Source organism: Rattus rattus, chromosome 5 (genome assembly GCF_011064425.1).
Source record: "Rattus rattus isolate New Zealand chromosome 5, Rrattus_CSIRO_v1, whole genome shotgun sequence".
NCBI lineage: Eukaryota > Metazoa > Chordata > Mammalia > Rodentia > Muridae > Rattus > Rattus rattus.
Window position 1 is genome coordinate 142,286,382 of NC_046158.1, and position 5,495 is coordinate 142,291,876.

Below are 5,495 nucleotides of genomic sequence, written 5' to 3' on the forward strand. Positions count from 1 at the left end.
GTACAGTGATGCTGGTTACTTCTTAATCACCACTAATTTCTTATCTCCAGCAAACCATCATCAATTGTTCCAGTAGTCCCTTCTATTTTTCATTTTAAAGCCAGTGCCACATAGATGAAGCTGTAGACTTCTGCTTGCAGGAGCTGGAAAATGCCCCCCTTATTCTATTACATTATCACTAGCTTTCTGTTTTTCAACTCCTTTACTGTCTAAGCATGACTGTCCTGGATTTGGTGTGTATATTAACTTTGAACTCAGAGATCTGCATGTCTGTCTCATGAGTTTAAAGGTGTGTACCACCATGCATGGATTAGACTTAGCTGGGTAGTATATTGCCCCAAAGTTCTGCTCCCTTAATTTGATATCTCCTAGTACACAAGATTTGACTCTATTTTACTTCTTGGTGGTCCTTTAATAATCAAACCTTATATTTTATACTTCTTTTCTTTCTAAGCTTGCTATGTTTGTTCAAAATGCTCTTCATGAGACTTAACAAGAGAACCACATCTCTGCTGGTTTTTTTCTTTTTGGAGACTTTTTCCAAGGCAATTAATACATGTTTCTTTAACTTAGTCTCAGGGGACTTTTCAGACAAGTGCAAAAAGCAGGCATAGTCTTCAACAAAATACCACAAAAACAGTTTCTATGCCACATACTGAAATTCCTCTAGGAATTTCACACCAATACCTATCACACCAATACCCCAGTCCCTGGTATCAACTTCTGTCTTAGGATTTTACTGCCATGAACAGACACCATGACCAAGGCAAGTCTTATAAAGGACAACAATTAATAGGGGCTGGCTTACAGGTTCAGATGTTTACTCCATTATCATCAAGGTATCATGGTAGCATCTAGGCAGGCATGGGGCAGGCAGAGCAGAGAGTTTTCTAAATCTTCATCTGAAGGCTGATAATGAAAGATTAGCTTCTGGGAAGCTAGGATGAGGGTCTTAAGCCCACACCCATAGTGACACACCTACTCCAACAAGGCCATACCACCTAATAGTGCCACTCCCTGGGCCAAGCATATACAAACCATCACAGACCCCAACAAAGGCTAGTTCTTCATCTTATTTTTTGAATGTGGGGTTTCTTTTGGTGGGGGAATACTTTTGGAAACAGATCTCACTATGTAGCCTTGGCTGACCTGAAATCCACCCTGTAGACTAGGTGGTCTAAAGCTCACAAAGGTCAACATTCTTGTCCCGCTAGAATCCTTAAATTAAATATGTGTACCACCATGCCTGGCAATTTTTATTTAATATTTATTTTATAATTTTATGTGTATGAATCTTTTGACTGTGTATATGTTATCAGGTACCCAGACCACAGTAAGCCTCCAGACTTTAGCACAACTGACTCGATGGTGGGAGTACTATTCAGTATATAAAACTGAGCATACAGTCAGCACCACCTACTTAAAGGGACATACAGACCTAATCCATCAAACTCCATAGTTTTGTGAAAGTCTATAAATCTACTAACCTTGCTTTTTGAATTCTGTAGTTCAATTTCTGGTTAGTTGTTCTTGCTAACTGAAGTATGTAAACACAGAAGATGATTTTTGTGTTTAAAAGTTCACCCTGATAAAGGCTCAGTGTTGCACAGGGATCATGAACACACAATGCAGTCACCTGTCAGTCAATAACACTTTCTATTGGCTTAAATCCATGTCTGAACACTCTTCTCTTGTGAACACACAGCATTTCTGGGAGTCCCACCATGTTTCCAGAGACCAACCCTAAAGATATCAAGGGTCTCAGAACTCCTTAGATCAAGAAAGAATGTTTGTCAGGGAAGTCCTAGGGGTGGGCAACTTGAGACCTTCCAGGTCCTCATGGCTTCCTTTGATCAATTGCTGCCTAAAGCTTTGGAGAATTCTAACATCTCCATTCCAAAAGGATATAAATTAAAAAGTCACCTCTTGGGGGAAGCCTTGTTAAGGTGCCAACTACTGGAAAACCTGTGCTCCATCCTGTGGGAGACCCAAATACGTTTGTTTTACCCAGAGATGCCCCCCACACACACACACAAAAAGCTCTACCAAACTCATTCCATAAGCAGGAGGGCTTGTTTGTTTTTATGCTTGACTACTACTATTATTCAGAGTGGTCTTTAAGTGAAGGTGGAGAGGGTCTGGGCTTCTCAACTAGGACTCCCAGACATCTAAGCTAAGTGCATGCAGGGAGTGGAAAACAGTTCCTCAGGCATCTCACCCTGTCTGCTCCTCTCAGTGCCTGCTTAATGGAGCCTTGGGGAAAGAGAAAAGTTCCCCTTGCCTCAGCCTGTAAAAAAAGAGAAAATTTCAATCCTTTCTATTTCACAATTTGTGCTACCTTTTCAACCAATTTTCCATATAATTGGAAAATTTTAAACCATATAATCCCTGAACAAAGTATAAAAACCACTTGTGGGTTGAGAGAGATGAATCACTATCAGACAGTGCAGCCTAAATAACAGATTTTCCCTTCTGTCCAATATTGACCAAGGATGAATTTTTCTACTATGTCCTTTCCAGAAGGATTAAAGACAACTGCTAAATATATTTCCTTTGCCACTGAGTCAGCTCTTCACATAAAAGAAGTTATAAAAGTTAGGATATTTAAAAGGTATAATTAGGTTATTGTTGCTATAGGTCACACAAACGGTATTTAACAACAGAGAATTGATTGAGACTAGACTTTTTGAAAGTTAATATCAATTTCTCTGATAACAAAAATTAGTTAAACTTGCAGGTAACAAGCAAAATTGTGGAATTTTGCTCTCTCTCACAAGACAATCTTCTGGCTGCAAGTTCTGACTTCAATCAAAAGATACAATCAGACTATCTCTCAGACTGACAACAAAGATTTCATAGCTATGGGCAAAATCTAACCCTGTAAGACTGGCCTAACAATAAATACCAATAATTGTTCAACTAGTCAGGTCAACTTCCTCCAGCCAGATTAAATTATACCCAAAGACTCTAGAAATGAAGTGGGGAAATGCAGTGAGTACTTTGTCTGGCAATAGGCCTCTGGATTCTGGTACTATGCAGGAGGTGTCTGTCTGAGGCTCACTCCCAGATCCCAGTTTGGGATTCTCTCTGGCTCACTCCTGGCCCTGTGAACCAGCCCAACCCTTTTTGGAGCCATGCTGGTAGTATAAACTAGCTCCCTGTCTCCCTGGAACAAACATACTGGTCATTTCAGGCTATTTTTCTTCATCGAGTGTCAGGTTACTAATTATCAAATATGTAGAGGTCAAAACATATAGACTCTATCCTCTCTGCCACCTACTGATGCACATGTGACATAGCAGCCACACCTGCAATGAATCAAGAATAGGGAAGTCTCTGCTCTTTATGGCTTACTTAAAACTTATTTTTGTAAATTTATTCCCTTTACATCTCACTAACTGCACTCTCACTGTCACCACTTCCACAGTCCTTCCCCCATTTCACATTCCCTTTCAACTCTGAGCAGGTTGGGGTACCACCTTATTCTGGTTCATTAAGTCTCTTTGAGGCTGGTCATATCCTCATGCACTGAGGTGAGACAAAGCAGCCTAGTAAGTAGAACATATCCCACATAAAGGTAACAGATTTGGTGATAGTGCCTGTTTCAGGTGTTCAGGATCCACGTGAAGAACAAGCTGAATATCTGCTATATATGTGCAGGGAGGTCTAGTTCTGGATGGATGCATGTTCTTTGGTTGTGATTCAGTCTCTGAGAGTGCCATGGGTTCAGACTTGTTGATGCTGTTTTTCTTCCTGTGGACTCCCTACACAAAAAGCTCATTACAACATGGCTGACAACTTAAGAAAGCTGTAGTCTTGATGCTTTCTGAACCACTTGCAGACAACTCTCCAGTCTGAGAATGTCCTCTCTGTATATAAATTAGCTGGTCAGATAGCTTCTTCCAACAGTTGTTTAATTCTTTTATAAATCTAGGGGGGAACATTTCAGAATCTTTCATATTTCCATTTCCCAGACATGTTTCACTCCTAAGCATATTACTCCCCACTGGAAACAATGGTTCATTTCAAAAGAAACTGACATATAGTAAATATCACATGCTCCTGTGGCAGAATTACATACAGCTCTAGAATGTGTTAGATGAGTGAAAAGAATCTCAGGTAAGTTTCCCATCCCTTCTTTCTATGAAGGAGCATCGACAATCAACAACTCTATTCTTAAGAATGTGTGTGTGTGTGTGTGTGTGTGTGTGTGTGTGTGACACCTCTGCTACACTATCACCCTTCACCTTCAAACTTGTACTGATCCCTTCCTCCTCCCAACTAACACCTGATCTGCTTTCATGAATTCTCTCTCATTCTCTCTCTCTCTCTCTCTCTCTCTCTCTCTCTCTCTCTCTCTCTCTAGTGTGTGTGTGTGTGTGTGTGTGTATCTGTGTGAGTATATGTATGTGTGTGTGAGAGAGAGTGTGCACATGAGCATATGTGTTTTCTGTATGTGTGTGCATGTGGTGCTTCTCAGTAAGTACATGAATTTAATTACAGTCGATTATACAATCAGGGGTAAAAAATTTCTCACAGAAGATGGTACATTTTGCTAGTGACTAAACCACTAAAGAAATTTCTCCATTTCACCCATCAACAACGTATAAATCATAAATAAAGGATCCTATAAACATCTCCTCCTATTCTTTTTTAAAACTTCCAGTTTCTGCCTGTGCCCAGAGATGACCCTGAACCACAGCTGTCATAGATGCAAGCATCACCATCAGAATACAAGAGATAGAATAGAGAATCTCAGGGGCAGAAGATTCCATAGAAAACATTGACTCAACTATCAAAGAAAATGCAAAAGGCAAAAAGCTCCTAACTCAAAAGATTCCAGAAATCTTTTCCACTGGGACACAGTGGAAAGATAAAGCCTAAGGAAAATAGGTATAGAATAGAGCAAAGATTCCTAACTTAAAGGGCCAGTTAATATCTTCAACAAAATTTTAGAAAAAGCTTCCCTAACTAAAAGAAAGAGATGCCCATGAACATAAAAGACCCCTACAGAACTCCAAATAGATTGGACCAGAAAAGAAATTACCCCTGTCATATAATAGTTAAAATGCCAAATGCACAAAACAAAGAAAGAATATTAAAAGCAGTAAGCGAAAAAGGTCAAGTAACATATAGGGGCAGATATATCAGAATTACACCAGATTTCTCAACAGAGACTATGAAAGTATGAATATCATGGGCAGATGTCATACAGACCCTAAGACAACACAAAGGCCAGTCCAGGGTACTATATCCAGCAAATCTGTCAACTAACATAGATGGAGAAACCAAGATATACCATTACAAAATGAAATGTACACAATAACTTCCACAAATCCAATCCTACAAAAAATGATACATGAAAAATTCTAACACAGGGAGGGAAACTACACCCTAGAAAAAGCAAGAACATAATGTAATTTCAACTAACCCAAAAGAAGAGAGCCACAAAAACACAATACCCCTTCTAACAACAAAAGTAACAGGGAAAAACA

At 39.5% G+C, this 5,495-nt stretch overlaps 1 pseudogene; it reads right to left on the minus strand.

The window, feature by feature from the left end:
• Positions 1-3,210: 3,210 nt before the first annotated feature.
• On the minus strand, positions 3,211-3,334 carry LOC116902611 (annotated as a pseudogene).
• Positions 3,335-5,495: the final 2,161 nt, after the last annotated feature.